Source organism: Atractosteus spatula, chromosome 2 (assembly GCF_055471065.1).
Source record: "Atractosteus spatula isolate fAtrSpa1 chromosome 2, fAtrSpa1.hap1, whole genome shotgun sequence".
In the NCBI taxonomy this organism is placed as follows: domain Eukaryota; kingdom Metazoa; phylum Chordata; class Actinopteri; order Semionotiformes; family Lepisosteidae; genus Atractosteus; species Atractosteus spatula.
In genome coordinates this window covers 76397873-76409601 of record NC_142707.1, presented here as the reverse complement: position 1 = coordinate 76409601, position 11729 = coordinate 76397873, and the positions used below count along the sequence as shown (strand labels likewise).

Here is an 11729-nt window from a genome sequence, read left to right as displayed (position 1 = left end):
TAAATGACAAAGCATTATTTCCACATTTAACTTTACCTGTGTATACAGAAACGTCTCCAAGAATTCAGTTTAAAAGGTTTTAGAGTTCAGATGGGTATAAATCATATGCTATCACATTATTTACAAGCCGAGATGTTTTAGAAAGGTCACCACAATTAAATACTTGTTAAAAAGCTTGTGATAAGTAATTATTGCTATTTGGCTCAGGAAGCAAAACAAAGCATATGTATAATCTAAAAGCATTGTGCCAAACTAACACAAAAAAACATTATGTGAATTTTTTCCTTATTCACAAGTAATGGGGTTTAAGTTTATGATGTTATTCTCTCCATTGAACAGCCCAGGAAAACATTAAAATAAATATTTTACTTTTGTCTGTGTATGACAGGGCAGTATTTAAGATTAAGATCACTTTATTAGGCATATACAAATTCTTGCATTAGGAATTTGTCTTTATGCATACCCCAGCTTGCTCTCCATGAGACACACAGACAGAGAGAAGCTTGGGGTCAGAGCACAGGGTCAGCCATACAGTGCCCCTGGAGCAGTTGGGGATAAGGGCGTTGCTCAGGGGCCCAACAGAGTCAGATTCCTCTGCCAGCCACAGGATTTGGACCAGCAGCCTTCTAACCACAGACACAGATCCTAAGGCACAGTGCCACCGCTCCACCCCAACTACCAGAAATTATGCAGTTGAGATTCCCAGATTTGGGGAATTTGCAGGGGTCAGCACAGCCGGAGTGCAATGGCCGAGCCTCACCCTGGGTGAACCTCCTTCTTGATCAAGGTATCTCCCCTGCCAGGTAAGTATGTATAGTATAGTATACTGTATAGTATAGTGGGTGAGTTTCTGGACTCATGGCTGATGCTGGTGCTGATGCTGGTTAAAGCTCCTGTGTACAGGCACTGTACACTATAGTACAAAGAACTTTAAGTACAGTAGAATACACCAAATGCTCCAGTCCACTCAACAGAAAGGAGGGGAGTCACATGTTCTCTTGTCTGCTTATTGCCAAAGAAACCAAATTGAGCTGAAATGCTTTAATTTAACAACCTACCCGTGTACTTGATTACCTTTCAATTAATTACTTTGTCCATAGATTACATGCCTACAATGAAAAAAAAAATAAAGCCTTTAACTTTTTTTATTTTAAGGTGGTATATTCACTTTTCTCTTTCCCCTGTTAAAGATAATTAAGACTCCACATAAAAATCATATTTTAGCTTTTTCAAAAACATGAAGTTTTGCTAGAGTTATATTAGTGATTATCTGATATGATGTGATGGCAAGCAACGTATAAGATCATGTACTGTATAACTACATTACATTACTTGCAAAAAGTCCTTTCTTTTTGTTTTTCAAATAACAAAAGGGGAACAAGTTATGGTCTGGCTTATTTAAAAAATAAATTAATTAAAGGTAGGACTGTTACAATGCAGATTTATTAAAGATCTGTTTTCTAAATGTGAAAAGATCCTTGTGTCTGCATTAAACATCCATGATTTCCTGACATACGTCAGGAAGACTAATTCAGGGAACATCTCAGCTGTAAATAATTCAAGTGTGTTTTCCATTCCTTTTTATTTTTTTTATTTTATGCTTTTAGTTCCATGTGAATTATTCAGTGGTTTCTTTCATGGTTAGGTAAATATTTCTAAAATGTTTTGCATTGGATCATCTTATGGAACTAAAAGCAAACATTAAAAGAGGGGAGTTTATTTTGCTGACTGAACAGTCACCAGAAGGGAAATATTACAAATATTATTGAGACCCTAGTCACCTCTTTTGTTCTTGATAGTTAGCATCCATTTCACATTCTCTGTGTTTCTGGTATAGATTATTAAAAAAAATATTTTTTACCACAAACCACGGTTTACCTGTGCATGCATGCATAGTGTGTACCCGCACTCTATATAGCATAGGGAACAAGAAATAGGCCAAATAAAAATCATATGCTGTATATGTATGGTGCCTTGCAAATGTCATTCGGACCCTGCCTAAGGAGTCTCATTTTGTGAAATTACAAAATGAAGCATGAATATTTTTTTCATAATTAACTTAATGCTTTGTTCCAGACCTGAACACTTCCAGGTGTAGGACACATTGCAGTTACATGTCAGCAAAAACTGAAGAGAACAAAGAAATGTGTTGGATGCTTTGCTGAAATCACAGCGAAGTCAATGGAAAATAGAGTTTCAACTCATGAACTCAATATTTGATGGCAGGTACAGTCGCAAGTCTTTTTCTGTCAGTCTCTACCAACTGTGGACAACCGAGTGGGTGGGAATGTTTTGCCCATTGCTCTTGGCAGATTTGCTCAACCTTTCTGTGGTTTTCATTTTCCACAGATTCCTGATATAAATCAAATAAGGACTTTGACTGTGCCAATACTGTATCATAGAACATACATTTTCCTATTCTTAACTTATTCCAGTGTAGCTTTGGATCACTGTCATTCGGAAAGGTGAGTTTTAGGTTTGAGCAGAATTTCCTCTGAGATTTGCCGGTATTATCCTCCATCCACTTTCCCTTCAGTCTTGACAAGCCCCCCAGTCCCTGCTGATGAGAAGCAGAGCTGTAACATAATGATGCACCACCACACTTCACAGCAGGGAGGTTGTTGCCTGAGTGATGCCCTATGTTGAGTTTGCATCAGATATAATGCTTTGCAGTTAGACCAAAAAGTTTACATTTTTGTGTTATGGGACCACAAATCCTTTTGCTCCATATCTGGAGTATCACTTACAGTAGGCACTTTGTTGAAATCTCCATGTGGGATTTGGAATTTTATTTGTTTCATACAAGTCAGTGTCTGGGTGCATTCCATGTCTTGATGATGTCCTAAAATGTACCTTTATATAATTTTATCCCTGAGTTGTTTTGAAATCTCCTTGGTGTCATGGTTAATATTAGCTCTGAATTCACTACCTGATTTTGGGACCTTGCAGAGATTGGTGTATTTATTCTGAATTCATGTGAACTGCTATTGTATATTTAAAGAGTCCAAACTAAACTAATTGTGTGGCTTGTTGAGTTAATTTTGTGGACACAAATTAATTTAGGTTTGCCACAATAAAGGGTTAAATCATGTCTATTCCCTTTCTCTTTCATCTTATCTATTTTTTATTTGAATTTGTGAAGTAATTTGTGAATATAAAACATATATAGCTACTTAAACGTGCCATGATTGCAAGCTTTAAAGCAACAAACTGTGAACACAAGGGTGTGAATACATTTGCAAGGCACTATAAACTGTATGTTAGCATTAAGGAAGACATAAGAATCACTCATCTGATTTTTGGTAACAAGTACAATGATCGTTGTTCTTTTATTATTTTACTTAGTACCGAAGAAGTCCTATTAACTTTCTGATGCAACTTTCTGATTTCTCTTAACCTTCTGATGCAAATTGTTTTTCAGTTGAAAAATACATCTTGTGTATAAAACAATCTAGTCTGAGTCAGTGTGCAAGCTGCCAGAGAACAAGAGTATAATTCCTCACTGAAAAGTAAAAATGAAAAAAGGAGAAAAAAACAACGTGCTTTGGCATGAGAGCTTTCATCAGCTGAGTAAGGAAGACAGGAAGGGAGCATTCATAAGAGGCAAAGGGGTGGGGATAGGAAGAGGAAAGAAAACATGAGAATGGGTGCGGTTTGAAAAAAGAGACTAAAGAGATCAAAATCAGGGCGACAAATTCCTGGAGATGTGTGAAAGGCAACAATCTGTAAACAGACGGAGAGTTTAGAAAGACATTAGCTGATTCGATCATTGAGTGATGGGGGAATGTTTGAATCACGTTTGCAGACCAAAAGGTCAGAGTAATCACTGTGAGCAGAGGTAAAATGGGGGATTATTGGCTTTGATCTTAAGTACTGTTCTTGTTGATCCAACCATATTAATGGCAAGGCACTTCTAGACGTACTGTGCAATAAGTAAGATAGATGGTAAGTAAGAAGCATGAAGCTTTTTAAGTGATGCTGAAATGGCCAAAGGAGCCATGTACATATGTGCTGCTTATATTTGCGGGTGACACAGAGGCTCCTATTATGCCTGGTAGCTTTGGGCGATTAAGGGTACTGTGGACAAGAAGGTTGCACAAATTAGATGACCGATGACATGAGATAATAGGAGGGTCTAGGAAAAAGGTTCTAGTTGAGGGATCATCCGATAAAATGTAGAGGGTCTGATGACACTGGAACAGAAAGGGTGTTGGGGTAGAAGGGAATTACAGATGGAATGAGAGAATGAGGGAATTCCTCACACGGTTGATGTCTTTGGTTCAGTTGACGGTCATGTCAATGATGTGCACATGACATGACAATTGCCTGTATGGAATGGAAACATATATTCTTCTGTCCAACCCACATTACCTGCTGGTATAGTTAGGGAACTAGTCAAGGTTTCCAATGATACCAAAATAGCAAGCTTAGCATTAATTGTAGAAGCTGCAAGGGAAAGTCAAAACCAGACAAAATTCCAAACCGGGAAAAAGCCAGGAAGATGATATTTAATCTAGACAAGTGCTGATCTTGAAGAAGCCATCTATAAAAAAAGACTTTAGAGCCAAGATTATCGTCCAATGGTAGACAAGGAATCTTCAAATCTCATCCTGAAGAGCTTCAATTTAGCAGGTCAGCATGAACTCAACAATTTCTAAAGATATGGAACAATTGTATTGTGATCAGTCAAACAAGTTTATTTATAGATCATTTAGGTTGAAAATGTAAGTACTATCCAGCCCCCCAAAACAAGGTTCTCTTTAATGTACAGATTGCTTGCTAGATGTATCAATAGCTTACAGGGGTTCCTAATCTTTAAAAACAGGTAACACACAACAGTGGTGTTCTAGACAATATTTATATATATTCATTTGAAAAAACAGTGTTAAAATATGTTGTTAAAGGTGAAGAAAATTTGTCAACATACTATCAGGATGTAATTTAGAATATTTTTCAAGTAGGGAGCTGTATCAGCATACATAGGCTGCAAAGGAACAAGTGAAGGTTTATTCCTGCTGAAAAGAGAAGAAAACAAAACAGTCGAAAGGCTGTGGAGCCTTATCTTAGCCTTACCCTAACCCTCGACACCCAAAGAAGGCTCCACATCTGAAACGTTGTGTTTCTTTTCTTCTCTTTTCAGCATGGAATAAACCTTACTTGTTCCTATTTAGAATATTGTACAATTAATAAAGTTTTGCTCACCACATTGCAAAAAAAGGTTATTCTTCTCTGCCACCAGTCCAGAGAAGAGAGATGAGATACACTCCTGGGCTCAATGGAAAGGACCATTTCAGCCCTGAGGAAACAAATAATTATGAGGTGAACTGATTTAGGTTTATGCACTGTACTAAATTGGGGACAGTGTAGAACCCAGACACTGCTGCAGACACTGCTCTTATACAGTACCTTGGGTGAGGTACTTTACTACTACATTTATAGTCCAAGCAGCTGTATAAATGGGAAATGATCAACACAAACCACCATTAAGTAATTGTGTAATTAGAAGCTTGAAGAACAGCAGCCATAGATCAAAAAGGGTTTTGTAAGCATTGTTTACTTGAGATTAAATACTGCCTGATTTAATCAATTCTCACTAAAAAGAACAGAACATACTGTAACTTAAAAAGCACTGGTTTCAAGGGACTGGTGCAACATTAGGCAATGTCCCTACACCTTTCTCACTCCATTTCTCCTACTGAGTTTGATACCGCTGTCCTGCACAAACACACAGACAAGGTGACCATTCTGAAAACAAAGTAATGACTAGAATAAATCAATGTGGATTATATAACACCATCTAAAATTTTCTTGTTGGAAATTATACTTGACAGTTATACTTGACACGTTTTGTTTTCTTTATCAACTTGATATATATCAGCTGGGACAGTCCAGTTATCACATTTTTGGAATCTTCTGTATTATCTGATTGAATTGGGCTCCAAGTTCCATCTGAGGGGGAGGGAGTGTAATGCACCTGAAACTGGAATACTGAGGTACAGCAGTACTGTTTATACAGCTGCCTGCCTCCCTTCAGACTGGTCAGTACTCCAGGCCGGCAGGACAGAGGAGGAACCTGGAGTGTTTCTCCTCACTTGTATGCTGCAAGACTGCACTGTTAGTAGTTTGCCCAGCCCATGTTCTGGCAGAGCCCGCGTGATTAAGGGTGCCAGCGTGTTCATTGTTGTGTTTGCCTACTACGATGTGGAGGCACGGCATCAAGACTGGTCAGCCCAGAGCCATGGACGTGCAGATGTGTGTTTGTGTACGTGAGAGAAACTACAGCTTGTGTGAGCCAGCAGAGCTTGAGACGCTGCTGGTGTTTGTGTTGTGAGCAAGCAGGCTCTGTGGCTTAATTATTTTGATTTTAATTGTGTGGAAGGCAACAGGCTATGCTATTTCTATTCCAGCTTCTGTGTGGCTATTGCTTTTTTAATGATGCAGCGCTGGCTGGGTGTGAGGAAGAGCAGACTGGCTGAGCACACATTGCTCTGGGAGCTACAGTGGCCAGTATGGAGTAGGGCCTGAGTCCAGCACAATGTCGATGCTGATGGGAAGACCAAGAGCAGACTGGCTGAGGCCGGTACTGCTAGTATTTGAGTGTTAGTAGTGCTTGAGTGTGTGCTTCGCAGATGCAGCTTGGTGGTGCAGGGTGGAAGTGCCAGCGGCTGTATGCAGACACAGAGCCGAAGATGAGACACTAGCTGCTAGCGTGCTTTAATTACACTGAGGAGCCAGGAGCTCTGAGATAGTGAAACAACAAGGAGCTGGGAGAGGCCCTGGAACAGTAACAGAATCAGCCGTTGCTATGTCGGACCAACGGTAAGGTAAAAAAGGGGGTAGAGAGGTTCCTTCCAACTGGGATTGACTAAGGGGAAGTTTTGACTGTTACAAACCCATGAGGAAATTTGTGTGAGAGACATCTGCTCATGTCCCATCCATGTTCTGAGAGTGAAGGACTAGAGGCATAGGCAGTGACAAGCCTTAGCAAACGAGACATGCAGTACGACCTCAAGCATGACCTTGGAGGAGGTCCTAGAAGCTGCGACCGAGGCGTGAAAGAGATCACAGGGGGTTATGTAAAGCCATGAAGGGTTGTAGCAGTAGTTTTACATGAAAATGCAAATTTTCTAATTCTTTACAGAACATTAAAGACACTAATCACTTACAGATGCAACAAAATCACAAGGTTATCAGTTAATGGCCATCCATCCATCACAGGGCAGACAGACACAAACACAGAAACACAGCTGTACACACTCCCACCTACAGTAGGCCAATTTTACCAAAGGCCACTTAACCTACCAGTACATCTTGGACTGTGGGAGGAAAACAAAGCAGCCAGAGTTACCCCAAGTGAACATAGAGTAGGAATTGAGGAATCTGTTTGAGGAATTTCAATACTTATATCAGGTCCCCTTGTACTCTTTATTAAAAATGAATTCTGAGTTTGGGCCTGTAATCTCTGGCTACATCTTGATAGGCAACTTTTAGTGGCTCAAGTGGGAATTCATCCTACACATTTCTCTTACTGTACAATAGATATTAGGATTATAGTTCCACTTCTGATGAATGTTTAGAGTAATGTATTGAAAGTGGAGAAGTGATGGTTGGTTTCTTCAGCCATTGCTGTGCTCCTGAATGTGTAAAACCTATTTGTTGTGTAACAATGAGGGCTGTGGTTTTGCTCTCTCATTTTGAAACATGGCACCCAGACACAGTCCTTTTCCATATGTTGTAATATTAACACAAAACTAATAATGCAAATCTCACCTGAATGACAGTATAGAATATAATAAGTTGCACGCTACTGGATCTTGTGACCTGGCAGTTTTATGATTGCATGATATTTTTATATTTTCTGGACTTCAAATCTAAACAAAAAATCTGTAACAGATAACAAAACAAAAAACAATATGATTAATGGAACCTTAATTAAATACTTAATGATAACATCAGACAAAAGCTATTTCTTTGAACTTATCTCAAAGGCTTAGGACTTAAAAAGAAATGAAAACATAAGGCTGAAACCAGGAACACTTTTCTATCTTAAGTAGGAATGGGTCAACAAAAACTTTATATTTAGACCTTTGATGTTTGAAGTAAATAAATTGCAAGTAAAGTCGATTACTATAGCAAGTGCATTTGTTAACATCCATAAAATAATATCTTTTTTGGATCTTTTTAAAAAAAACTGCCGTTAGCAGGCAAGAAAGTATACTAAAGAAAAGATAGTATCTAAAGAATTGTATCACTAATACTATAATAACAAATTCACAAAATGATTACTAGGAAATTTTTTAAAAAATGTTTTGCAACAGGTGCAATGACATTTTATTGAACAGAAAAGATTTAGATAAATTACTAAAATGGTTTAATATTAAAATTAATTAAAATTTGTCATCACCAAGGTGCCTACTGTGACAGTCACAGGCTTGTAGTGTGAGCTGCTGCAATAAGAAGCAATTTCAGCTATAAATCTGTGATACTGGATTTTTCCCAAATTTCACATACTGTGTGTCACGCCCGACATCCCTCCCTAGAGGGCGCTCCACTACTCCCGTTATTGTCCTTGTGATTAAGCTCCCCAGGTGTACCTTCTTAGGTGTATTATTTAAAAACTAGCTCCTCCAGTCTTCGGTGCTCATCATTAGGGTAAGGATGTCGCGAGGCCCGCCTAGCACCAGGAAACCTTATGTCTGTCTCCTGAGGGCATAGGCCTCATCCCCGACACCTCCCGCTTCCTGAGCCCGGGGTCTGGAGGATCTCGCCCCCATCACCCTTGGACCTCCATGTTTTGTCTCTCGGTGTATTCCCCCCTCCCGGAGATTTTAACCTTGTCGCGTTCCAGGATGGATTACTCACTGATGGACTCTCGGACTGGGCCCTGACCTGCCCTTGGACGCGTTTGGATTTGGATGCCGTTCTTTGTCTTCCCCGTTCACTGTCTCACGGATTGTCACTATTATTTTGTGCACTATTAGACCCCTGTGTGTTCCCTTTTACCACGCCTCCTTTCAGTCCGTGTTCGTGATACTGTGTTGTCGGATTCTGTTCCATTCCTTCTGTTCCAGGCTTCCACAAAGGCTGAACAAATGTGTTTATTGGTCTGAACACGGGTTGGCCTGTCCATGAATCTCTGAGCCCTAGATGTCCAACTCATACAACAGTGAGGCTCAGCTCCACAGCCTACAGTCCAGTCCAGAGATTGCACATTCATCTCTAAAAAAACCCACTGTGACACAAGCAGCATGAGGGCCCCCATGGTCCTGCTGGGATGTGGATGCGTCAGGATGAGCCTGCAGACAGGACCTGACCAACATCGCACTGTGCAGTCTGACAATCGTCCACCACAGCTAATTGAGTTCTGTAGCAATGAGACGCATTTGCCCAGGACCATTACACTAGGAGTTTTCCGTCAATCGGTCTGTTGTGCATGCTATTGAGCATATCGTTCTGCACGTGTGCACACTAGCTGGCATCTATCTGTATCTGTCTGCTTAGGTCCAATGCTGAAGAGTCCAGCTAAGAAGCAGTCCAACCTCCTATAGACGGATGCCACGAATACATTGTGTTTCAGGTGAGCTGAACATCTTTTACATCTGCCTTGAGGCTGAGAACACCGAGCCCGCTATCATGGGCACTGTGTTTTACAGCTCTCTAAACATGACGTGTATAGAGAGTGGAAATCTGCACAGCAACCAGCCCAGATGGTGTCTCCCTTCGTGTCCTTAAAACCTGTACAGGTCAGCTATCTGAGTATCTCTGGTATACACAGACATTTCTAATCTCTCTCTGTCCCTGTCAGTTGCACCTGACTGCTTCAAGAAAAGCACAGTTGTGCCACTGCCCAAGAAGACCAAGGTAACTAGCTTGAACGATTACTGCCCAGGGGCACTCACTTCAGGGGTCATGAAGTGCCTGGAAAACGTAGTATTGACATATATAAACTGCACTATCCCAGACTCCCTCAACCCACTCCAGTTTGCTTACTGCTCAAACAAGTCAGCTGATGATGCCGTATCTCTAGCAGTACATACTGCCCTAGAACATTTAGACAAATGGGGCACCTATGTTAGGATGCTGTTTATAGATTACACCTCAGCATTTAACACAATTTTTTTTGCCAAGCTGCTCCCAGAACTCATGAATCTGGGCTAATTTAACTGTAATTGCAACTGGATACTGGATTTCCTGACGGGCAGACTTCAGGTGATGAAAATTGGCAACAATATCTCCTCTACAGTGATCCTAAACACTGGAGCTCCACAAGGCTACTGTCTCAGTATTAGGCTCACCTAGAACCTTGTTCACCATGACTGTACAGTAACTTACAGCTGCAACCACATTATTAAGTTTGCAGCACCCTACATTATCGGGTTGATCAACAACAATGATGAGTCCTCATACAGGAGTGGGGAGGAACATCTTACAAGATGATGCCTTGACAACAATCTGAGTAAGAATGTCAAGAAGACAAAAGAACTCATTGTGGACTTAGAGGAAGTCATGTCACAATCAACATCGATGGCACAGCAGTGGAAACTGTCAGGTGTTTCGGGTTCCTTGGTCTGCAGATCTCCTCCGACTTGCCTTGGTCTCACAACACTGTAGCCAGTCTGGAAAAGCCACAGTGCCTGCACTTTCTGCATGGTACAATGTTACTACCATGCATGACAAAAACACAGTACAAATGGTTTTGGCAACAGCACAGAGGATTATAGGATATGATTTAGCATCAATCGGTGAGACTCAAATAATCCTTGTAAAGATGCGTAGTTTAGGACCCTGTGCAGACGGTATAATCTGGAAGTGACTGGAAAAGGGCTACAGGGAAAACAGTCTGGAATAGAAGGGATGGCGAACAGGGGGCGGTGCCGACAGTGATCAGGTGCAAGGGGGGGGAGCAGGTGAACAAGTCCAAAAACAGTCCAATGTAGGAAATCCGGAGCACAGCCCAAAATCCAAAAACCAGAGAATCCATCCAAGACAGAACGATTAAAAACAGGAAAAGGGAGATGGAACAAGGAGATTAAAAATGGAGTGATGAGCCCAGGCATTCCAAGCCCTGGACTCGGCTGGGTCAGAATACCGTTAGGAAGTCTATGCCCTCAAGCTGCGGACCTGTGGCGACTGGATGCTAGGCGGGCCTCCGGGCGTCCGTCTTCCAATGCAGAGCCCTGAGCTTCCGGAGCACCACGTTTAAATAATGAACGGAACAAGAGGGCAGGTGAATGTGATAATGAACTTAACACAAAAGGGTCGGAGCGCCCTCTAGAGGAGGGATGATGATAATGACAATCCGCTGTTGCAATAAACCCCAATCCATCGTTCAGGATCCCAGCCATCCTGATCACCAACTGTTCTCTCTCCTGCACTCTGGCAACCAGTACTGCATTATAATGCACAGACCATTAGACTTAAGAACCACCTCTATCCTACTGCAGTATGCATTCTTAACAGATAACTGCTGCAGACTCAATGCACCTCTGTACTATGCACTTTTTGATGATCTGCCATGTTTTTTTTCACTATTACATATTTATTGTTTTCCACAACATATTTATTGTTGTGTTGTTGTTATTATTTATTATGTTTGTAATGTACTGTCTACATTGTGTGGAGTTGTCTGTTGTACTCTGTGTGTACCGAGAGATCAGCACAAATAAGAGTTCCAGTGTACATGTACCTATGCAATAAGCACCTCTACTACTCTACTAGTGTATCCAGTA

At 40.8% G+C, this 11729-nt stretch overlaps 1 non-coding gene across 1 annotated transcript; it reads right to left on the bottom strand.

Annotated features, from left to right (window-relative positions):
• Positions 1 to 646: 646 nt before the first annotated feature.
• On the bottom strand, positions 647 to 811 carry LOC148840320 (U1 spliceosomal RNA). The gene has a single exon (XR_016090342.1). It is a non-coding gene; the product is annotated as a U1 spliceosomal RNA (small nuclear RNA).
• Between the last annotated feature and the right edge of the window lie 10918 nt (positions 812 to 11729).